The sequence below is a fragment of the Podarcis pityusensis genome (assembly GCF_964106645.2).
Source record: "Podarcis pityusensis genome assembly, chromosome: W".
In the NCBI taxonomy this organism is placed as follows: Eukaryota; Metazoa; Chordata; class Lepidosauria; order Squamata; family Lacertidae; genus Podarcis; species Podarcis pityusensis.
In genome coordinates this window covers 19,217,317-19,242,678 of record NC_138045.1, presented here as the reverse complement: position 1 = coordinate 19,242,678, position 25,362 = coordinate 19,217,317, and the positions used below count along the sequence as shown (strand labels likewise).

Genomic DNA, 25,362 nt, shown 5'->3' with positions numbered 1-25,362 from the left:
AAAACATTTAGTTCCTATTACAATTGGAATCGTTTGGAATAAAAATAGAATTTTGGGGAGTATCATCATTTTAATCATAGATATTCTTCCTCCTAATGATAGTTTTAGTTTTCCCCATTTATCCATACTTCCTTTAATTTCTTTCAATTTTTTGATATAATTATCCTTAAATAAATTTGTATTTTTATTTGTAATCCATATCCCTAAGTAGTTCACTTTATTTTCTATTTTTAGTCCTGTTGTTTCCTCTAATTCCTTTTTCCCTTTCTCGCCTATATTTTTAGTTATCAATTTCGATTTATCTTTGTTCAATTTGAATCCTGCTACTTCAACAAATTATTTCATTCTTTCTAATGCTTTTTTATACTTTCTTTTGGTGTTTCGGTTGTAAGGTTCACATCGTCTGCAAATGCTCTTACTTTGTAACACTGTGTACCAAGACATATGCCCTTTATTTCTTCGTCCTTTCTCAGAGCTATTAATAGGGTTTCTAATATTGTTATAAATAGGAGTGGGGATAAAGGACATTCCTGTCGTGTCCCTCTCTCGATGTTGAATTCTTCTGTAATTTCGTTGTTTAGGATTAATTTGGCTCTTTGTTTTTTGTAGATTGCTTGAATTCCATTAATAAATCTTTTACCTAAATTTAAACTTTCACAGGTTTTGATCATAAATTTCCAAGAGACACTGTCAAATGTCTTTTCAACGTCTACCAAGAGCACTGAAATTTCTCTACTTTGGGTTCATTTCGGCATATTCTATTAAGTCTATAATTATTCTAGTGTTGTCCTTTATTTGTCTGGCTGGCAAAAATCCTGCCTGATCTTTTTAAATTACCCTTTTTAGCAGAGTTTTCATTCTATTTGCAAGAACTCCAGTAAATATTTTATAGTCTATATTCAATACAGATATTGGCCTGTAGTTTTTTATAAGTCTCAAATCTGTACCTTGCTTTGGGATAAGGGTTATCAATGCTTCTTACCACGAATTGGGTATTTCTCCTTTGTCTAAAATTTCATTCATAACACTGGGCAACAATTTTTTACTTTTTGAATGTTGTCTAGATTTCTACAAATGATTTAGAGTATTTTTGCACTGCTGAATCAGGAAATGGCATCCGTTTGTCTCCACCAGGTCAGGTTTTTGTGTTATGTTGATTTGAAAAAAATCAGATCTTGTGACAAAATCGATTACATTTTTGTGGCATTATCAGCTGATTTTTGTCAACACATATCATCCTAAATATGTTTTTAAGAGATTTTTTCCCCCAACAACATATATTGATTACCTGATAGAAACATCGATTACTGTAAGCTGAATGGTGGGCATTGATAAAGGTAAGTAAATGTAAATTGCATGTTGCTTCACCATTTTTCAAATTTCAGGGCTTGAACGTCCGTTTCTTGGAACTCCTGGAATGCTCAGCGGCAGGGAGGTCTCTCTTCAGAGTCCAACAGTAGTCAGCCATCGTGACTGCGTCTCAGCGACCCTGATACCTGGTCTCCATCTCTTTCATGCCCTGATGGAATCTCTCCCCCTGCTCGTCACTCATTGAACCCAGGTTCTCAGGAAACCGGTCCAGATGTGAAAATAGGTAGTGCATCTTGACGCTCATGTTGCAGCCCAGGTTTCTGAAAGCAGTCAGCATGTTGTTGACAAGTTCTGTGTAGTTTCTGGCCTTCTTGTTGCCCAGAAAGTTCTTCACTACCAGAACAAATGCCTTCCACGCTTCCAGTTCCACTTCGTTCATTGAGTTTCCGAACTCTGGATCTCTGCTGAGCTGACGGATCTGAGGACCGTCAAAGATGCCAGCTTTCAACTTCTCCATGGTCAATCCTGGAAAAAGCCTGGCACAAGTAAGTGAAGCAGTCACCATCCTTGTCCAGAGCCTTGGTGAACTGCTTGATTAAGCCAAGCTTGATGTGCAGCGGTGGGAATAGTATTCTGTCTCTGTCCACCAGAGGGTCGTTGATGACGTTCCTTTTTCTGCAAGGCACCAATTCCTCCCGCACAGTAATGCTGAGCACGGTCCCTACTATCCCACATGCACAGAAAACATGGGTACTTGGTGAAGCCAGACTGTTGTCCCAACAAAAAGTTTACCATCTTCACGTCAACACAAATAAACCACTTATGCTGTTCATAACCAATTTTCTCCAGCACATACTTCACCGCTTCATAGTTCTCCTTCAGTGTAGTCGAGTGAGCCAGGGGTATAGAGGCAGACTGGTTGCCGTTGTGTATAGAGGCAGACTGATTGCCGTTGTGTAGCAGAACACATATCAGCGTGAAGACATAACAAATATAACGGAAGAAGTACTGCTGTGGCTTCATGATCAGAGGAGCCTCTCCCCCCCCCCCCTTGAAAGGACAATTAGGACAATGGGAGAGGTGAAATACCTCAGGAAAAAATAGGGGGGGAGAGGAAAAATGGAATGTATGGGTATGGGAAGGGTGGGGAGGGGAGGGGATTGAATGATATGGGTAATGGGTTAGATAAGTATCATAAGACACGAGACCAGAAATTAAGAACTACATTTAACTCATTCATAATAAAATAAAGATATCAACCTTAAATGTTAAAGGGCTGGGGTCAATTATGAAAAGGAGGAGGATAGAAACATTACTGAATAAGGAACTTCCGGTTGACCGCAATCTCATCGCAAGTGGGGATTTTGCCTAGCGGAGAATCCCGGGTTTTTCGGAGGAAAATTGGGGTGCCACAGGGCGCAGTGGCCCCCAAAGTAGTACCTGGAGGGTGTCCAGATATTCCGGTTCCCGCAGAAGCCAAAACGCAGACCACCCGGCCGCCAGGTAACTCCCGGCGGGAGCGAAGAGTGAGGCGGGGGGAGGGGGGAGAAGCGGGCTGAAGGGAAGCCATAGCTACCTCCGGAAAACGAAGCCCCGAGCTTGCAGAGTGAGTGCTTAATTCTCAATTGTAAGAAATTCGGACCCAAATTTGATTTAATTTGATTCAAAAAGACTGACTTTAAAATCAGGAAGGTTTCGGATACGAAAGGAATAAATACGGAGGTCAGCCGTCATCTGCGATCAGCTTAGACGCATCAACTCAAGCAAAGCTTCAGAAAGGAAAGTGAGTTGCCGCTGGCGGCTATTGCCCCCCCCTTCTAACTTGCAAAGAATAAATCTTTAAAAGGATACAGAGTAACGTAAGGAGCAACAAAGTTAAAAGGGGGGGACAGAGGGATAAATATTGGAATCTGAAGGTCCTCTTTGTAACTGTGAGAGAAAGGAGAAAGGGAAAACGTTTCCAGTTTCACTTTTTTAAAAAACTGCGTAACGGAAGAGGAGCTTCCGACTCCATTGTTCCTTTTTACAGACGGAGGCAATTGTGGAAAAGAAGGTATACTCTCTTTCTTTTTTGGACATTTTTGCTTACTTTCTGAGGGGGATATTAGGTGCACTTACTTTTTATTGGCCATTATTACCATACAGGATTTTTAGAAAAGATTAAAACTTCTAAACAAAGTAACTTTGAGACTTTATTCTGAACTTTTTGGGAGCTTGTGCCTCCAGTGGACAGAAGAGAAATTACAACTTTTTTGTCTGTTTTATTCCTGCTTTTTTTTAGTTCTCCTTGTCTTTATTCTTTTTTTGTCCCTCCAGTCGTGGCTGGGCTTTTTTGTCCCCCCCCCCCTCATTTTATGGCTTCTCGGAAGTATTTGTTTGGTTGTTTCCTGTCTGGAAGTTTTGTACTTATATGGATATAAGTGAGGTCTAACTTCAAGAAAAATCAAAATTGAATTGGACTACAAAATTAATTTGGATTACAAAATCAAATTGGTTTACAAAAATCAAATTGGATTACAAAAGCTAAATCGGATTACAAACTGAATTAAAATTTGATTATAAAGGATCGGAAAGGATTTAGCCTAATTGATGGCAGAAGATTTTAATTACTGGAGTATTATTGAGAGGAATAAAATTTTTGGTGGTACAACTAGAACAAAATTGGATTGCAAACGGATTACAAAAGTTCCTGAAGGATTAGCCTAATTGGTGGCAAGAAGAATATACACATTTGGGCTTTTGTCTGAAGTTTTTATTCTCTATTTTTTAAATCTAAGGATCCGATTGGGCTGAAGACATTCGAACATTAAAAGTGGAGATTGGAAACTGGAATCTACAAAGGACTAAACTATAAATATAATAATACATAATATATAAATTACCAAATTTGAATCTAATGGGACAAGACGTAACATACTTGTGCTTTGGGCTAGGTTTTTATGAAGGTGTTTGTAAGTGGTGGTGGGAATTTAGTTTTTTAAGTTTAATCTAGATTTTTAAGTGTACAAAGCATATTTGGGGAAATGTCTCACCAAACGGAAGAAAGGAGGGGAGGGGGGAACACCAGTAGATAGAAGAGGATCGAAACAAGAATCAGATTTCAAAGGAGAAATACTAGAAATGTTTGCAGAAATTAGGCAAAGTGAAAATAATTTAGAAACAAAATTAGAACAAGTGGATACAAGAACTGGAAAAATGGACAAAAAAATTGACGAGACAGTAAGTGAATTGAAAGGGCAAATTAAAGAGGTATCTAAGAGAACACAATCCCTGGAGGAAGGGATGACAAAGACAAGAATTGAAATGAAGGAAGTGAAGCGTGAGGAAGAGAAAATCAAAGTGGGGCTTTTGGAAATTAATAAGTCACAGGAGGAGATATGGGATGCAATCGCCATGAATGAATTAAGACAGAGGGAAGTGAACCTCAGGCTGAGAGCCGTGCCTGAGGTTCAAGGTGAGAATATTAGAGAGAAATTAATATCAGAGATAGCACAATGGTTGGAGTTACAAACTGATGAGGTGGCAAGAACTGTACAGAATGCATTTAGGATGAGAGTAAGAACAACTAAATCAAGGAAAGTCCCAGGAGATTGTTTAATCACTTTCAAGGACAGAGAAATGAGAAATTTGATACAGTGGTGCCTCGCAAGACGAAATTAATTCGTTCCGCAAGTCTCTCCGTCTTGCGAGTTTTTCGTCTTGCGATGCACGGTTTCCCATAGGAATGCATTGAAAATCAATTAATGCGTTCCTAGGGAAACCGCCTTCAGACCAGGTCCGGGGACAGTCTGTCCCCGGACCTCTTCTGAAGGCTGGGGGGGGGGACAAGGGCTTTTCTTCCCACCCCCAGCATTTTAAAAAACCCCGGGACAGCGGAGGACTTCTCCGCTGTCCGGGGCGATTTAAAAGCCCCTGGGAAGGCAGGCAGGGGGGACAAAGACTTTCGCCCCCCGCCAGCCTTCAGAAGGTGTTCCCGCCCCCCCCGCCCCGCTTCGGAGCAGCGTTCCGAAGCGGGGCGGCTGGGGCAGGTGTTCCCGCCCCCCCGCTTCGGAACAGCTGGGGCAGGTGTTCCCGCCCCCCGCCCCGCTTAGGAACAGCGTTCCGAAGTGGGGCGGCTGGGGCAGGTGTTCCCGCCCCCCGCCCCGCTTTGGAACAGCTGGGGCAGGTGTTCCCGCCCCCCGCCCCGCTTCGGAACAGCTGGGGCAGGTGTTCCCGCCCCCCACCCCGCTTCGGAACAGCGTTCCGAAGCGGGGCGGCTGGGGCAGGTGTACCTGCCCCCCCGCCCCGCTTCGGAGCACCGGGAGAAGTGATCTCCCCGCAGCCCCTTGCTTCAAAAGAGGTCCGGGGGCAGCGGGGAAGAAGCGCTGCGCTTCCCGCTGCCCCCGGACCTCTTTTGAAGCAAGGGGCTGCGGGGAGATCGCTTCTCCCCGCAAACCCTTTCTTCAAAAGAGGTCCGGGGGCAGCGGGAAGCGCTTCCCGCTGTCCCCGGACCTGGGGCTGCGGGGAGATCGCTTCTCCCCGCAGCCCCTTGCTTCAAAAGAGGTCGGGGGCAGCGCGAAGCGCTTCCCGCTGTCCCCGGACCTGGGGCTGCGGGGAGATCACTTCTCCCCGCAGCCCCTTGCTTCAAAAGAGGTCGGGGGCAGCGCGAAGCGCTTCCCGCTGTCCCCGGACCTCTTTTGAAGCAAGGGGCGGTGGGGAGAAGCGATCTCCCCGCAGCCCCTTGCTTCAAAAGAGGTCCGGGGGCAGCGCGAAGCGCTTCCCGCTGTCCCCGGACCTGGGGCTGCGGGGAGAAGATCGCTTCTCCCCGCCGCCCCTTGCTTCAAAAGAGAAGACCCGCTGTCCCCGGGGCAAGCTTCATTTTGCGAAGCAAGCCCATAGGGAAATTCGTCTTGCGAGGCAACTCCAAAACGAAAAAACCTTTCGTTTTGCGAGTTTTTCATCTCGCGAGGCGTTCGTCTTGCGGGGTACCACTGTACTCCAGAAAAACAGAGAAAAAAGACTAAATATTGAAGGGAATTATATAATTATCTTTAAAGACATCCCAATCAGATTATTGAAACGAAGAGACCCATATAAACCACTGGTGCAAATCCTCAAGAAGAATAAGATTGAATTCAAGTGGGAATTCCCCGAGGGGATTTCTTTTTTCTACAAAAGTAAGAAGTACAGACTTACCAGCCCAGAGGAAACAGGTAAATTTCAGAGAAAGGGGGGAAAAGAGGGGTTGTTTTATATGCAAGAAACAAAATTGAAGCTCAGCAAATTTTTAAGGATGAAGAAGGAAGAATCATTGCTGTCCAGATCAAATGGCAAGGCGAAAAACTAATAATTGTCGGGATCTATGCACCTAATGGAAATAAGACTGATTTTTATAAAAACTTAGAAGAAAGACTGTTTGAATATATGGACCAAAAGATTATAGTAATGGGAGACATGAACGGGGTAGTTTCAACAGAGATGGACAGATTAAGAGATAAAGAAGTCAGCAAAGAAGGCAAATTACCTAAGACTTTCTTTACGATGACGAAGAATTGTAACTTAATTGACATTTGGAGACTTAGACATCCATTAGAGAAACAGTTTACATTCTATTCAGAACCAAATCAATCAATGTCAAGAATAGATCAAATTTGGGTCTCCAACGAACTAACTCCAAGAATTCTACAAATTGAAATTCAACCAAGAGTAATCTCAGATCATAGCCCAATAAAATTGGAGATTAAAGGTTATGACGAAAGAACTTTTAGATGGAAAATTAATGACTACCTCTTAGATGATCAAAAAATAATACAAGATGCGCAAAAGAAGCTAACAGAATATTTTGTGGATAATTGCAATAAAGGTACAAAGATGAGCACAGTTTGGGATGCAAGTAAGGCGGTAATGAGAGGTTTCTTCATTCAACAGAATGCAATCAAAAATAAGTATAGAGAAAGAAAGAAAGTATAGGAAAGAAAGAAATCTTAAAACAAATAATGGACAATGAACAAAAATTGATTAAAAAACCAAACAATTCAAAAATAAAACAAAATATCAAGGTTTTGCAAACACAATTTGCAATGATAATAAACAAAGATGTGGAATGGAATATTAAAAAGCTAAGACAAAGAAATTTTGAATTTGCTAACAAGTCAGGCAAATGGCTTGCGTGGCAAATTAAGAAAAGAAAGGAACAAAATACAATCAGTAAAATTATTGTGGATGGAGAAGAGATAGAAAATCCGAAAGGCATCAGAAAAGGATTCCTGGACTTTTATAGACATTAATGTGGAAGGAGTTGACCTCACTTGCGAAACTTCAGAATCTATAGTTTTTGATCTTACGCAAAATGATTCTGTTGTGATTGTTGGAGAGAGTGGGCAGCAGCCCAATAGAGAGTTCTGACATCAACCGTTGTCTGACAGCCTCATATTTAGTGGTGGTGGTGGTGATGATAGCAGACACACAGAGAGTGGTGCTCTTGCCACTAGAAAGCTTCCCAGAGAAGTGGGAAGGAGGGAATTTGCAAGATCCTCAGGCACTTTGAGTTGTGGATTTGCATAGACAGCTATGCAGAGATTGTGCAAAGCGGACGGCTTATAGTGTCAACAACATGTGGCCACATCTTCTGTAGTCAGTGCCTCAGCAATTTTCTTAGGCATGCTAACTTTTGCCCAATTTGTAGGAGGAAACTCACTCCAAAGGAGTATCATCCAATTTATATGTGAAGACATGGGTGTTCCAAATTCATAATTTTTTAAAAACACTCAAATTCAAACTTTTATTTAAATTCAGGTGGTTTTGTCCTCTAAGATCTCTTCTTCTACTTCTTCTTCTTCCTCGTCTTCTATTTCCTCTCTTCCCCTTCATCCTTATCTTCCTCCTCTTCTTTGTTTCTTTCCTTTTTCTTCTTCTTTCTCTCTACTTCTAAATCGTGTTCCATTCCAACAGGTCTGTGGTCAACTCGATTTCCCTCCAACTTTCCTAGCTCCTTCTCATATCTTCTTGAAAACTTCTCCACCTCTTGAATATCAGTTAGTCTGAATCTTTTGTCCGTGTAAAAGAAGGAAATTCCCTCAGGGAGTTCCCATCTATGTTGTATCCCATTTCTCTTCAGCAAGCTCACCAATTGTTTATATCCGTCCCTTTTTCGTAAAAATCTAGTGGGGATTTCTTTAAATATGTTAATTGGCTTTCCATCGATTATCAGTTTATTTTGGTAACTCATTCTCAGGATTGCAATTCTCATATCTAGGGAGTTAAAAATCATCAGCACATCTCCTGGTATTTTTTTAATTTTGCCTTTAAAGATCTTACTTTTATTCTAAATACATTCTCCACTGTATATTCAATTTCTTCTTCTTTCATATCCAACCATCTTGCCAATTCCTTAATCATTTTTATTTTTATATTTTCATTCATCTCTTCTCCTACTCCTCTAAATTTCAGATTCCTCTGCTTCTGACGCATCTCCAATAGAGCCATATTGTCCCAGACCTGCTCCTGAATTTTATTAAGATCTGCTACTTCATCTTTGATTCGATCCGTCTCTTTCTTATTTTCCTTGACTTCTTTTTTAATTCTTTTCGTTGACTCCTCAATCGTCTTTGATCTAACTGTGAGATCTTTAATTTTAATTGAGAGTTCCCCTACTACTTCATCTATTTTCTTATCCAGAGTTTCTTGTACTTCTCCTTTTTTTTCCTCCATATGTTGTTCATTTTGTTTAAATTCTTCCTTTATTTTTAACCACAGAATATCTAGATCCTTAATTTCTTCCTGTCTGGAAATTTTCCTTTCCCCTGGTGTCCCCCCATCCCCCCCCCATTTTCCCCAGCCATTTTAAATTAATCACTGTAGTGAAATATTCTATCTACCAAGGGGGGGGGAGTATATAACCCAACTGAGATGAGGCTCAAGGAAACCAACGTCGAAATAAAGATAAAAACCGTATACAATATAATCCTTACTTGCAATTTCACTATATGCCTCTAGGTGTCACTCCATATTCCCCCCACAGTGACTTTCACTTTTTATCCCTTTGTTCCTAATTCAGGTTCCACCAGTAACAATAGTACAAAACAGCTTAGAATATCAGTCCAACTGTAAGTCCATCAGGGGTCCCCCTCTTCTGCTCTTCTATAACTTATCAACTCAGTCCTTCGATGAAGCGTCCACCAGTCTTCAGCCACTTGCTGGCCTAATCCACCAAAATTTAGAATACAGGAAGTGCTATCCCTTCTTATATCTCAGTTCAGTCTTTATTTCTAGCCACTTGCTGGCTTAATCCATAAAGAAGTGAAGAAGCAACAAAAATTTAAAAAAACAAACTTCCCCTTTGCACCAAACTCAGTCTTTTTCTAGACTCTTGCTGGCTTAATCCACAAAGAGTGAGCTGCCAAAACTATTTCTTCTTGACCTAAAATTCAGTCTCTTTCTCATGCTTTGCTGGTCTGAAGAGATTAGGTGTTAATGTCTCTTCTCTTTTCCAAAACTCAGTCTTTTGCCAGCAGGGATATAACATGAAACAGAAAATACAGCCTTTAATCCTCCAGCGTAAAACACAGGGAGTTAGTTTTAGCCCCAAATAAATAATATTATGAAGGGGCTTATCGCAGTCTCTAAAGCCGTTGTAAATTCACCGCTCCCCCCCCTTTCTGCTCCAAGCCTCCTCACACTAAATTATTCTTCAAACTGGAGTGTTGACGCATTACCCTCCACCTCCAAAACCATCCCTGAAGAAAGGATTACAAAGTCCCTGTTTTTAACTCTTCTCTGATAGCTTGTTTCAGAATGTTCTTTGGCTCAGTAAGATTGTTTCTGAGGACTTTCACTTTTGTACTTCCTCAGCAGGAACTTTCACTTCCTTCTTTGTTCTTGTGGCTTTGATCTCTGCACCATTTTATCACCGCTGCCGGGATGGCTCAGCATCCGAATTTCCTTTGCTTATATTCCAATTTTTCTCAGATAAAAATATCCTGTAAATGTTTTAAATTCTTTTCTGTTCTCCTGAAAGCTTGCCGCTTTCGTCCAAAGCTCGAGACATTGTACCGTGGAGCTGGTGGTGCTTTCCCTTTCGTGTCTGCCACTCTATCCCATTCTCAGGTCTTAAACAAAAAAACCGGGGAGCAGGAGAGCCCGCTTTGATGCCGCTGGGTGCCCCTGTCCCTCAAAGAAACCCCCTTGAGGTTTTGAGGTCCACAGAGTCCTTGCGGAACCTCTAAAAGCTCCCGCGCCACTCAGAATCCCCAGAGGGGGTTTTCCGCGCTTGATGGCCGCTACTCAACTGGAAGTTGAATTCTGCCAATTATTCCATCTGTTATTCGCATAGCCTATGGCTTTATTTATGTACCACAAAAGTAATAGTGTAGTGTCCTGTGGGGGAGGTGTCCAGTCTCAAGTCAAACAATATCATGTCTGAATATGGCAATTGTAAGTTCTGACTCACTTGCTAAATATTCTCCTATCCTTGTCATGGTATCACATGGCAATTGCTGCCTACCGTCAAGAACAGTCCATTATGCAGATGTAGTTTTTGTTACTGCATTTTGCTAACTTGGGTGCAGTTTTTCATCTGCCACTAGACAACCCACCCCCACCCCCCAAAAAAAACCTATCAATGCAAGGATTCAGGAAACTGTGTAAGGGTCGAGGCACCCTAACATATAGTTTTGCTAGAACTTTTATGCAAAGACTAGACTGGTGAAGTGTTATGTTCCATACAGCATCATCCAACAGTAGTGATTGCTGTACCCCTCCAGTCTGGTGTGTTAGGTAGATTTATTGCTTTATTCTTGGCGTCCAGCACACTTCCCCCTGCGTGCCTCTGCAGGTCGTAAAGCAATTAGCAGAATTGCACAGCGTCCGTGTTGAAAGGGCAGTAAAAGAAGTCCCACACATTTCTTCTTTCCTAGTATCACTTTATTTGCTCAAAAGTAGCATATTTACAATCCATAAACACCATCAAATTCAAGCTGCATCTTCTCCCTGTTTGCAGCTGCGTAGCAAAGCTGCTTTTCACTTTTCACTCAGCTCACAGCATTCCAAGCTGCTTTCGTCACGTCCTGGCTTACTTCCCTTGTAAGCGCCTCCTCTCAGCCTCGAGACACAGAAGGTTAACCCTTCACTACACCCAACACCCCCTCTTGTCTCGCGCCTGAGGGGAGAATCGACCCTTGGTCGTCCCAAACCCAGACCTTCACAAAACTCCCCATGTCTTTGGAAGGTGAGTGGCTTCGTGAACCCATCAGCTAGGTTCTTGGCAGAGGGACAATACTTCAGCGCAACTAATCCCTCCCGAACACTCTGGCACACATTCCGAAAGCGAATGTCTAGGTGTTTAGTTCTGGCCTTGAACTGACCTGACTCTGCCAAACGCAGGCATGGTTGATTGTCCTCGAAAACACGTATCGGCAGACAATCCACTTCGCAGAGTTCCTGCACCAAACAAGCATAGAACTCTACTTCTCTGCACACCTCTGAAAGAGCACTAAACTCAGCCTCAGTGGATGAGAGCGCTATCAGACTTTGCTTCTTGGACCTCCATCCAACTACTGAGTTCCCAAACTTCACCACTAGGCCAGACACAGACTTGCGATCCTCAAGATTAGCCCAATCCGAGTCCACAAAGCAAGTCAGTTTGACTTCTCCTTGTGCTGGCAACCTAAGACAAAAGTCTTTGGTCTCTTGCAAATACCTCAGAACTCTCTTGATGCCATTCCAGGCTTGCACACTAGGGTTTGATGCCTCCCTGCTGAGCAGATTGACAGCAAACGCTATATCAGGTCTGCTCCACTGGGACAAGTACAACAAACTCCCTAGAGCTGACTGAAACACTTCAGTATTTTCGAACGCAGCGCGTTCTGCTTGCTGGCTGTCCTTCACAAAACTAGTCTCCATAGGACTTCTCACTCCTGCACAATCACTCATCCTCATTTTCTGAAGCAATTGCTCAATTTTACCTCTCTGGCTGAGCAAAAAACTTCCATCCTGTGCACGCTCAACATTGACACCTAGATAGGTTTTGACAGCACTAAGCTGTTTAAGCTTGAATCGTTTACCTAGCTCTTTGGCAAATGTCTCCGCCTGTTCATCTGTTTCTGAGAAGAAAAGCACGTCATCAACATAAAACAACACCAGTTCCTGTGAGTCTCCTGATCCTCCAAGGAACAGGCAACTGTCAGCAAGACTCTTCCTGAAACCTAGCTTCTCCAAAGCTTCATTCAGGCACATGTTCCAGTTTCTAGCAGATTGACGTAATCCATAGATGGATTTGTGCAATCTCCACACAACATCCTGCCTTGAGTTCTCAAACCCCGGAGGAGGAATCATGTACAGCTCCTCCTGGAGATCTGAGTTAAGGTAGGCAACATCCACATCAAAGTGGTTTACTTTCCAGCCTCTCTGTGCTGCACAAGTTAAAAGCGTTCTCTGAGTCTCCGCTCGTGACGTTGGCGAATACACCTCCGTGAAGTGTATTCCCTTCCTCTGAGTAAATCCTCGAGCAACTAACCTGGCTTTATACTGCGGCTCTCCAGCGTCAGTGGGTTTCAAGCGGTAAACCCACCTGGAACTCACAGCCTGCTTGCCTGGTGGCAACTCTGTGAGTGAGAACACACCTAGATCTTTCATGGACTTCATCTCTTTGTCCATTGCTCTGTGCCACTTGCCTGCTTCTTCCTCAGGTAAACTCTGAATATCCTCGAAGGATTCAGGTTCACATCTTACAGAACCTACCCAGACGCCTGAAGCGTCGTACCGATCAGGAGGCCTCCTTGTCCTCGCTGATCTCCTCAGTGTGAATCCTGGTGACCCTGCCGCATCACTGGGTCCAGCTAAATCATCCTCAACTTCAGTGTCTTCCCCCTCTGACCTGCTGCGCCTCTTGGGCCTTACAGCTGGTCCAGCAGGTGAAGAAGGCTCACTCTTTGGCTCAAACTTGACACTTGCCTGAGGAGGTGTTCTAGGTTCCCCCCTCTGAGGGATCCTGAGCTGTCCCTGCCTTGGACTCTGTCGCTCTGGACCGTGGTCCTCAGCAACAAGTTCCTCTTCCTCCTCAACGTCTGAGTCATAGAACTGCTGTGGAAGCACGTCTGGATTAGCATGCAGACGCTTCCAACCGGCTTGCTCACAGAACTCAGCGCTATTGCTGATAACCAACCTAGACTGGTCTCCACTTGGGTACGCAAACCGCCAGGCCTTTGAGCCAGGCTCATACCCTACAAAGATCATTCTTCTAGATCTTGGCTCACCTTTCTTGCGTAGAGCCTTTGGAATAAGCACCCAAGCCTCACAACCAAACACACGAAGGTAGTGCACCTTAGGCTTCCGTCCATGAAGTAAGAAATACGGTGTATTTCCTACACTAGAGTTGTACACTCTATTCTCGGTATGGACCACATAGCGCCAGGCTTCCGACCAATATTTCTGGGGTAGCCCTGCGTCCCACAGGATCGCAGACACAGCTTCCTGCACCGTCCTGTTCTTTCTCTCTGCCAGCCCATTCTGTTGCGGAGAGTAAGGAGCGGTCAGTCTGTGGCTAATCCCCTTCTCCCTAAAGAAATCCTGTAAAGCAGAACCAGTGAATTCAGCACCTCTGTCACTTTGAAAACCACGAACTTTGGTGGAAAAGGTTACCTCAACTGCGGTGATCCAGTCCCTGATCATTTTAGCCGCCTCCCCTTTCATTTTCAGAGAGAAGGTCCAAGCAGACCTCGAAAAATCATCAATCAAAAGCAAAGAATACTTCGAACCTCCCAGTGACTCAACAGACATGGGTCCACACAAATCTGCATGAATTAATTCAAAGGGTTGCGTGGTCTGCCTCTCTGACTTTGGATATGAGCATGTCACAACTTTCGCCTGTTTACATGCATTGCAATCTAGAAATTTGTCACAAACATTAAATTTGCACCCTTGTGTCAGCTCTGGTGCTTTCTGGAGATATCTCCAATTCAAATGGGCGAAGCGTCGGTGCCAAATATGTGAACAACCATGGTGGGGTGCTACATTCACACATTGGCCCTTCGCATCTTCGGTGTCATCTTCTCCTGTGGAAAAAGGCACATTTACAGCAAACAAATTATCTTTAGACTGCACTGTGTACACGTGTTTCCCATCCTTGGAGAATTCACATTTGTCACCTGCAAAAGAAATTTGAAAACCATCAATCAATAGATCATGCACACTTAACAAACAGTTAGTTAAACCGGGCACTGCATAAGCTTTGACTTCATGCTTAAGAAAAGGACAGAAGAACAGTCCTGTCTCTGTTAGTTTTTTTCTGCTTCCACCTGCAAACGTAACAAACTTCTCAGTTTTTACTGTCCTGCAATTCCTCAAAAGTGCAGGAGATGGCACCAACGAATTTGAGGCACCAGAGTCTATTATTACAGTGAGAAAGTCTTGTTGTTGACATTTCTGGGTTGCCAGGGCAACAATCTCCTCACTACCCCCCTCCTTGGGGCTTCTGCAGATGTCCTTTCTGGTTGTCACGGCAACAGACTCCCCCCGGCAGGAAGACTTGCCCACGACCTTCACAGCTTCCGTAGATGCAACTCTCTCAGTTGCCATGGAGACTGGACTTGTCTCAGCGTTCCCACACAACTCTGAAGCTCTTATCTCTACTTGCTGCAGGTGGCTGACCTTGAAGCCTCTAGCTCTTTTCAGCTTCCCAGGCTCCGACTCACGACGTAAACAACTCTTGGCAGCTTTTGGAGAAAGAGGCGTCTCTGAGCTTTCACTGCTCACTGCCCACCCACTGCTCATGGGGTCTCTAGGACGTTTTCCTGCACCCCCTCTGATGGGTGAAGGGCTCTCAAAACTTGGCCTCTCTTCAGGTTCCTCACACAGACACGTTGCAGCATCCACACAGCTCCCAGGCTCAGCAAAAGCACAAGCAGCATTGCTAGCAACAACAACAGCAACAGTCCCTTCGCCCCCCTGTGGGGGCTCCCAGCTCCTCCCAGCTGTGTATCGGCACTCAAGAATGTGGCCAGCGCCATCTTGCCTCTCCCTTTCGGATGCAGCCACTTCTCGGCCCTTGCTTCCCACTCCAGCTCCACAAGCTTCTCGGAGTGCTAGCCAAGCGGCCTCTGGCTTTCTTGCACCCAGGACAACAGGCACCAGATGAGCATCCACACTTTCTGCCAAAAAAGCAAGCACACGCTTCTCAACTTCACTTTGCTCTGCAGCCCTATTAGCCTCTGCTTTCCCAGCTGCATTCTGTGTGGGGTGAATTATATTCCACAGCTGCTCCCCAACTAGCAAAAGCTCTACTTGAAAGCTCCACTGCAGCCAATTTTGGCTAGACAGTCTCTGACATGGCAGTTTAAGCTCAAAGCCATGTTCACAGGGCTGAGCCATTGCCTCCCTTCTGTTGGCTTTTCCAAAGGTACTCACTCACTCAGCCAAACTGGGAACTCCGGACGTCATGGCTCTCAGCTCCCTCTCCGTCAGCCTCCTCCGATCTGCCCCTTTGAAGTCTCTGGCAGTCGATCAAACTGACGATCAGCAAATAAAACTTCAAAGCCCTTTCTCACACGCTTCACGTTGACCCATAACCATGTTAGGTAGATTTATTGCTTTATTCTTGGCGTCCAGCACACTTCCCCCTGCGTGCCTCTGCAGGTCGTAAAGCAATTAGCAGAATTGCACAGCGTCCGTGTTGAAAGGGCAGTAAAAGAAGTCCCACACGTTTCTTCTTTCCTAGTATCACTTTATTTGCTCAAAAGTAGCATATTTACAATCCATAAACACCATCTGATTCAAGCTGCATCTTCTCCCTGTTTGCAGCTGCGTAGCAAAGCTGCTTTTCACTTTTCACTCAGCTCACAGCATTCCAAGCTGCTTTCGTCACGTCCTGGCTTACTTCCCTTGTAAGCGCCTCCTCTCAGCCTCGAGACACAGAAGGTTAACCCTTCACTACACCCAACATGGTGCACATTAAGGATTCCGCACAGGAATTCAGATTTTCCCATCACGACTCAAATAAGTGACCTCAAAAATACATTGTGCAAATTTCTCCAATGGGCAAAATGCTTTAATGGTGACTGATACACAAGGCAAAGCAGAGGTGGATTTAGGGCAGTGAAGCTGTTCCCCTGCACAGAGTGTGGGGGCCAGAAGGGAGCCTTCCTGCCTCCTTCCCCAAGCCTAGTTAGCGCTTTCGCAGCTTTGGGAATGAAATGAGAGGGCTCTAGGACCCCACCAGAGCCTTGTGCATCCTTCCCAAAGCCTGACACCTCCCTTGCCTGGCTTTTGGAAGGCACCAGGAGGGCAGGGTGTGTGTCAAATTTTGGACCCCCTAGGGCACCATATTACCAAGGTCCATCCCTGGGCAAAGCGTAATTTGTTCTTCAATAAGAGTGTCTGTGCAAACAGAACAGAAACGGTGATGGTAGGGATGAATGGAAATGACATTCCGTTTAGCACTCTGTCTTAACCTCCACTCGAAAGCTGGGGGATGCATATAAGTTTTGGTGACACCAGATGCATTTGCACAGAGTATTTGATCCCCACAGCCCATGTTCACGGAGATAATGCCATCTGTGGAAGTCCTAACCATGCCACATGATTGACAGGCTATGTGCAAGTCTAATATGGGGTGTGTGCAGCTAGGCCCCTGCAGCAGGCTGCGGGGAGACTAAGGAAGCCTCCCTTTTTAAAAAGGTGTTCAATCCAATGCTGAACTGGAAGCATAACACTGGCTCTCCAAGCTGTCATGGGTGAGGTTTCACTATGTTATGAGACTCATTAAAATCGAATAAAAAAGAAACATGGGGGGAAATATTATGAGACTCACTGCAGCGCATATACCTCGCAGATTAAGGCCTGGTGAGATGCTGCTGATTAGCTGGATAGCCCATGTTTTCTACCAACGGATGATTGGGTGGCATACATTTAAGATACAGGTAGGTAGCCGTGTTGGTCTGCCGTAGTCGAAACAAAATTAAAAAATGCCTTCCAGTAGCACCTTAGAGACCAACTAAGTTTGTTATTGGTATGAGCTTTTGTGTGCTCATGTATCTGAAGAAGTGTGCATGCACACGAAAGCTCATACCAATAACAAACTTAGTTGGTCTCTAAGGTGCTACTGGAAGGAATTTTGTATACGTTTAAGAGAAAGTATTTAATTTAAGAGTTATCAACATAAAACTTTTAAAAGCAATTAGACCTATTAGTACAGCAGCATCTAAAAGTTCAACAGGTCAAGCCATTCATAGTTCCACTATGAATACGCAACAGGGCTGAGAAAGTGAGTCACCGCAACTCAAGTTGACTTTATCATGCGAGGTTCAAGTCTTACATGCTTGCTGCTTGAAACATGGCCCTATGGATGGAGCTTCTCCACAGCAAAGCATTTATGAAAAGCAGATAATTACTTTATCCTCTTCCAACCATTTGAGGAGTGTTTCACATAAATGGCTTAGCTCATCTCAATTTGATTCTGCCCCACGTGGCAACCTTGGTACAGACTCCATTATGAATTGCTCCATAAGCATATGCCTGGACAGGAAAAGCTGTTCAGATCTAACATGATGGCTGTATTCTATTAAAGAGAAGACTCGGACCACCAAGAGTTATTTGTAATAAACCATTTATGCATGCAGCGTTAGAAATGAGCCACAGTGTTTTATAAACCTTGGTCTTTATTAGGGCTACATCAACAGAAAGAGGTGTTTGTCACTAGAAAACAAGTAGATGTGGAACAGACTTCCATCAGTGAGTGGTTAGCTTTGGTTTTTTACAAGGCAAATTGCAAAAAGAAGCTGCAGGTTGTATTATCATAGATGACTATAAATAGCCTAGTCCTGAATAAATGAGTTCACTAGACATCAGTCTTTTCTCAAAGCAGCAACAGAACTAGAACAGAAGGTGCCATGGTCTGATCACTACGCTCTGAAAGCCAGGATTGACTTTCCACACATCCCCTGCTTAGGTGGTGAGCCGATTTGGGCTCGCCCGCAGAGGCTGATGGACCCTGATAGATTCCGCCAAGCCTTGCGGGACCTTGCTCCCCTTGGCGACTCACTGACTGAGCTTGTTGAGGGCTGGAATATCCAGCTCCTGGCAGCCATCGATGAGATTGCACCTAAGCGCCCTCTGCGACCCCGCAGAAACCGGGCTCCCTGGTTTACCGAGGATCTCCGGAAAATGAAGCAGGACCTCAGACAGCTAGAGCGAGTATGGCGGGGTGCCTGTGACAGAGCCTCAAGAACATCTTATAGGGCTTTTATGAAAACCTACGAGATGGCAGTGAAGGTCGTTAAGAAGTCTTACTTCTTGATCTCCATTGCACCCGCTAGTTCTTGCCCGGCGCAATTATTTAGTATAATTAGGTCTTTAACGTCCCTCGAGGGACAGCCAAATTTAAATAACAATTTGACACACAGCTGTGAGGCATTTGCGAGCTTTTTTGCGGAGAAGGTCTTGTTGCTCCGCCATGACCTCCCTGCCAATTTACATACAATAAAGGAACTGGAGGCCCCTTGACTGTCCTCGGGTCCAGTATTGGACCACTTCGACCGGATATCCCCAGCCGATGTGGACAGACTCCTCCGAGCTGGAAAGACCACCACCTGTCCTCTTGACCCGTGCCCGTCTTGGCTGATTAGAGCGTGTCCAGACGAAGTGCGGGCCCCCCTAGGGGATATCATCAATTTGTCCCTTGGCATGGGGACATTCCCAGGGGAACTGAAGGAGGCAGTGGTGCGCCCGCTCTTAAAGAAAACATCATTAGATCCCTTAGAGCCAACCAATTACCGCCCGGTTTCTTTTTTTCTTTTTCTTTTTTTTTAAATAATTTTTATTAAGGTTTCAATAAAAAATTGAACAGAAAAGACATAAAAAAGAAATACACAAATACACAATACAAATCCCAGAAAAAGAGAAAAAACACGAGAAACAAAAAAAAACAGAAAAAAAGAAACAGAACAATTAGAAACAATATCACCTTTTCATTTCCTTTTTTGAATTTACTTACTTTCTAGACTTCCTCATACCTCCCTCTTTTGTATTCCAGTCCAAATTGTTTATCCAGCAATTTCTTTTCCACTTTTTTAATCCCAATCTTTAATCTTAGTGTAATATAGCATTAAAATTTTACCTCCTAAGTACCAAATTTCCCTTTCCTTTAACTTCTTTACTCCTAATCTTTAATCTTGATGTAATATAGCATTAAAATTTTACCTCTTAAGTACCAAATTTCCATTTCCTTAAACTTCTTTAATCCTAATCTTTAATCTTAGTCTGTCTATAATTTTATCCTGTACAGCTGGAAACCACTTATTTTCAATCCAACATCACTCTAACATTCTTTAATTTTGCAATGTTTCTGTAGGTAGTCTTTGACTTTCTTCCAATCTTCCTCCATCGCCTCTTCTCCCTGGTCACGGATTCTACCAGTCATTTCCGCCAGTTCCATATAGTCCATCAGTTTCATCTGCCATTCCTCCAGCGTGGGAAGTTCTTGTGTCTTCCAATACTTTGCGATGAGTATTCTTGCTGCTGTTGTTGCATACATAAAGAAAGTTCTATCCTTTTTTAACACCATTTGGCCAACTATGCCCAGGAGAAAGGCCTCTGGTTTCTTAGGGAAGGTATATTTAAATACCTTTTTTAATTCATTATATATCATTTCCCAGAAAGCCTTAATCTTTGGGCATGTCCACCAAAGGTGAAAAAATGTACCTTCAGTTTCTTTACATTTCCAACATTTATTATCGGGCAAGTGATAGATTTTTGCAAGCTTGACTGGGGTTATGTACCACGTGTATATCATTTTCATAATATTCTCTCTTAAGGCATTACATGCCGTAAATTTCATACCTGTGGTCCACAACTGTTCCCAGTCAGCAAACATAATGTTATGTCCAACGTCCTGTGCCCATTTAATCATAGCCGATTTTACCGTTTCATCCTGAGTGTTCCATTTCAGCAGCAAGTTATACATTCTTGACAAATTCTTAGTTTTGGGTTCTAACAGTTCAGTTTCTAATTTTGATCTTTCCACCTGGAAGCCAATTTTCTTGTCCAATTTAAATGCCTCCATTATCTGAAAATAATGAAGCCAGTCTCGCACTTTGTTTTTTCAATTACCGCCCGGTTTCGAATCTTCCGTTCCTGGGTAAGGTGATTGAGAGAGCGGTTGCTGAACAGCTTGGTGGGTTTCTGGGTGAAACATCGGCTCTGGATCCATTCCAGTCTGGCTTCTGAGCTGGTCATGGGACCGAGACAGCTCTGGTCGCCCTAACAGATGATCTCCGCAGGCAGCTGGATCGAGGTGGGTCGGGGCTGCTGATTCTTCTAGACCTGTCAGCAGCCTTCGACATGGTCGATCACGAACTTCTGGAGCCTTGCCGACATGGGGATCCAGGGCACAGTCCTTCAGTGGCTGCGCTCGTTTCTCTCTGGTCGGGGACAGAGGGTGGTGCTTGGGGGGGGGAATTGTCATTGCGCTACTCCTTGATGTGTGGAGTGCCTCAGGGTGCGATACTCTCCCCGATGCTTTTCAACATCTTTATGCGCCCCCTCGCCCAGCTTGTCTGGAGTTTTGGGCTGGGTTGCCATCAGTATGCTGATGACACCCAACTCTATCTGTTGATGGATGGCCATCCTGATTCGGCCCCGGACACACTGATCAGACGTTTGGAAGCTGTGACTGGATGGTTACGTGGGAGGCGGTTGAAGCTAAATCCTTCGAAGACAGAGGTCCTTTGGCTGGGACGGGACGATATGGAATTGGGGGGGCAACTCCCATCTCTTGCGGGGGCGCAATTAGTGCCAGCACCGTCCGTTAAGAGTTTGGGTGTAATCTTCAACACCTCCCTTTCCATGGAGGCGCAGATTGCAGCTATAACAAAGGCGGCATTTTTTCATCTCCGCCAAGCTAAGCAGTTGGCTCCTTACCTCTCTCGCCCTGACCTAGCTACTGTGATCCACGCAACGGTCACCTCCAGACTGGATTATTGTAACTTGCTCTACGTGGGGCTGCCCTTGAGACTGACCCAGAAACTCCAGCAGGTGCAGAATGCCGCGGCGAGACTCCTTACGGGGTCCTCGCTGTGAGATCACATTCACCCAGTGCTATACCAGCTGCACTGGCTCCCGGTGGAGTACAGGATCAGGTTTAAGGTGCTGGTTTTAACCTTTAAAGCCCTATACGGCCTAGGACCCTCGTACCTACGGGACCGTCTCTCCTGGTATGTCCCACAGAAAAACTTACGGTCTTCAAATAAAAACATCTTGAAGGTCCCAGGTCACAGAGAGGTTAGGCTGGCCTCAACTAGAGCCAGGGCTTTTTTGGCTGTGGCTCCGATCTGGTGGAACGCTCCGTCACAAGAGACTAGGGCCCTGCGGGACTTGACATCTTTCTGCAGGGCCTGCAAGACAGAGCTGTTCCACCAGGCCTTTGGCCAGGGCACAGCCTGACTCCCTCCTTCAGCAATCTTCGCAGAGCTCTGGCCCAATGGTTGCCATTGGTTTGATTTGAATTTTATAATGAATGATTTTAGAGTGTTGTGTTGTGTTGTGTTGTACTGTTTTATTGTTGTTAGCCGCCCTGAGCCCGGCATCGGCTGGGGAGGGCGGAATATAAATAAAATTTATTATTATTATTATTATTAGTATTATTATTATTATTATTATTAAAGCAAAATGAAGCTGAAACAGTACAACTGGACTATAAGGAGGCCAACTGGAAAAAAGTGAAATTGCTAACTGTCATATTTAAGTCATATATACTGTACTTTGTGTATTCTTTGGCGTTCACTCATGCTTATGAAGGCCACATTAGACTGTGTTCAGGAACACCCATGTCTTCACATATAAATTGGATGATACTCCTTTGGAGTGAGTTTCCTCCTACAAATTGGGCAAAAGTTAGCATGCCTAAGAAAATTGCTGAGGCACTGACTACAGAAGATGTGGCCACATGTTGTTGACACTATAAGCCGTCCGCTTTGCACAATCTCTGCATAGCTGTCTATGCAAATCCACAACTCAAAGTGCCTGAGGATCTTGCAAATTCTCTCCTTCCCACTTCTCTGGGGAGCTTTCTAGTGGCAAGAGCACCACTCTCTGTGTGTCTGCTATCATCACCACCACCACCACTAAATATGAGGCTGTCAGACAACGGTTGATGTCAGAACTCTCTATTGGGCTGCTGCCCACTCTCTCCAACAATCACAACAGAATCATTTTGCGTAAGATCAAAAACTATAGATTCTGAAGTTTCGCAAGTGAGGTCAACTACTTCCACATCAATACTTCTATCATTAAGGCTGTGCGGCTGTACTTGTGCAGCTGCAGCAGCTATTTTCCTTTGATTACAGGTTTGCACAGAGTGAGTCTTGCATCCACAATAGTTTCTCTGAATCTCCTGCTGCTCAGTTCCTTTGCTACCACCGAAAGGAGTAGTTTGTTCCATAAAACTCAGCCCTGAACTGTCAGGGAGAGGCAGACGGCAGAAGATTTAAGAACAGAAACCAGCACTTATAGAGAGCCTAAAGAGATCATTAGCAGCCTGTCGTCTGACAGCGAGTCAGAGGCAGGGGGGGAGGAGGATGAGCCTGGAACAAGTCATTCTGTACACAGAGGAAGTCAGGGGTGGGGTTTCCACAGACTTGCATGCTGGGTAAAAAAAGGGGGGGAAAGCAGACGCGGCAACTGTGCCAAAGGGGTCGGACGTTAATTGAAACACTGGAGATGTACTTTTGAACTTTGTCAATAAATCAAATAGATTGGAACTGGCCGTGAGCCCGGAGTTTTATCTATGCCTCTGACATGCACCAGGAGGGGAGCCAGCAAGGGCAGCTTGCAATAAAGGTAAGGCCAGGGAGGAAGTAGATGGCAGGGAGGAGGAGGCGGAGGTGGGGATACAGGGTTCAGAAGCAGTTCCCACCATCATCTTGTCCAGAGTATTATGAGGTCTTGAGGAGGTATTGCGACTGCCCCTCTTGCTTTTGCTGTGCTTGGTTGCATTAAATTCTGTACTTGTTGAACTCATGATGCACAGGGATGGGAGAGGCACAGGCTGCAGAGTACTAGCTTTCCCCCTTATCTCCGTGTGCTGCTCACTGCTTAGTCGCCAAGCAATTCTGTAGTGTGATAATGATGATCATGAAAGCTCTCTCTAAAGCAACTTTATGCAACTGGTGACGCTTTGGAGCACTGTGACTTTTTTGGAGTTGGCTCTTTTATACCAGGTACTCCAAAGCTGGGAGCAAGTTCAACATCTTGAGGAGTTAGGGCAGGCTTCCTCAACCTCAGCCCTCCAGATGTTTTTGGCCTACAACTCCCATGATCCCTAGCTAGCAGGACCAGTGGTCAGGGATGACCCAGTAGTGCTGGGAATGAGTTGGCTGGCGAAGCATGACCCGGTGATAGCTTGGGGCCAACGATCACTCACCTTTGCTTCTTCACACTGTATCCAATATTGTTTGGGAGGCGGGTGGAGCAGGCAAGTGGACGCTAAGAGGGTGGAAGTAGAATGGGAAGGGGGCACAGGGACGGAATTGGGCACCCCCCCCCCCAGTACGCGGCCTACAGTGATGTTTTTAGTGAAAAGGAAGCTGACAAATTGCCCCCCCCCGACCTTATGATGCAAGATAGATCCAATTGATTTTGTTGTTTTTTTTTAAATGATATTTATTAAAGTTTCAGAAAAGGTTACAAAAACAAGAAAAAGAGAAAAAGAATAAAAAAAACAGAAAAAAAAGAAAAGAAAAAATACAAAATACAAAAAAATTAAAACACTTAAAAACAAATCAATCTTTCCATGTCTTGTCTTTCATTTACTTGTTTCCCTGACCTCCTCACACCTCCCTTTTTTGTATTCCAGTTCAGTTAGTCAATTCAGCAAATCCTTTCCCTCTTTGTTTTTATCTTAATCCTTTAACTTAATATATTATAACTTTAGATTCTCACCTGTTAACAATCCATTTTTACATACTCCTTTATAACATTGCTGCTAAAGCCACTTAACTTCATTCTGACATCATTCTAACAATCATTAATTTTGCAGTATTTCTGTAAATAGTCTTTAAATTTCTTCCAATCTTCTTCCACCGACTCTTCTCCCTGGTCTCGGATTCTGCCAGTCATTTCCACCAGTTCCATGTAGTCCATCACCTTCATCTGCCATTCTTCCAGAGTGGGTAGATCTTGTGTCTTCCAATACTTTGCAATAAGTATTCTTGCTGCTGTTGTGGCATACATAAAGAAAGTTCTGTCCTTCTTTGGCACCAATTGGCCGACCATGCCCAGGAGAAAGGCCTCTGGTTTCTTCAGAAAGGTATATTTAAATACCTTTTTCATTTCGTTATAGATCATCTCCCAGAAAGCCTTAATCCTTGGGCATGTCCACCAAAGGTGAAAGAATGTACCTTCAGTTTCTTTACATTTCCAACATTTATTATCAGGCAAATGGTAGATTTTCACAAGCTTGACTGGTGTCATGTACCACGTGTATATCATTTTCATAATATTCTCTCTTAAGGCATTACATGCCGTAAACTTCATACCTGTGGTCCATAATTGTTCCCAGTCAGCCATCATTATGTTATGTCCAACATCTTGTGCCCATTTAATCATAGCAGATTTCACCGTTTCATCCTGAGTATTCCATTTCAACAGCAAGTTATACATCTTTGACAAAATCTTGGTTTTGGGTTCTAACAGTTCTGTTTCCAATTTTGATTTTTCCACCTGGAAGCCAATTTTCTTGTCCAAATTGTATGCCTCCATTATCTGATAATAATGAAGCCAGTCTCGCACTTTATTTTTTAGTTTTTCAAAACTTTGCAATTTCAATCTGTCTCCCTCTTGTTCCAAAATTTCCCAATATTTCGGCTATTTGGCCTCCATATTGAGCTTTTTTTGAGCCTTCGCTTCCATCGGTGACAACCACCTAGGGGTTTTATTTTCGAGTAAGTCCTTATATCTTATCCAGACATTATACAATGCTTTCCTGACAATATGATTTTTAAATGCTTTATGTGCTTTGACCTTATCATACCATAAATATGCATGCCATCCAAATACGTTATTAAAGCCTTCTAAATCCAAAATGTC

General features: G+C 44.1%; 1 pseudogene across 1 annotated transcript; it reads right to left on the bottom strand.

The window, feature by feature from the left end:
* Window positions 1-22,109: 22,109 nt before the first annotated feature.
* On the bottom strand, window positions 22,110-23,296 carry LOC308467635 (E3 ubiquitin-protein ligase RNF4 pseudogene; annotated as a pseudogene). Its single transcript has 2 exons — window positions 23,074-23,296; window positions 22,110-22,728 (listed from the first exon to the last, which is right to left on the bottom strand). The product of its transcript is annotated as an E3 ubiquitin-protein ligase RNF4 pseudogene (transcript).
* Between the last annotated feature and the right edge of the window lie 2,066 nt (window positions 23,297-25,362).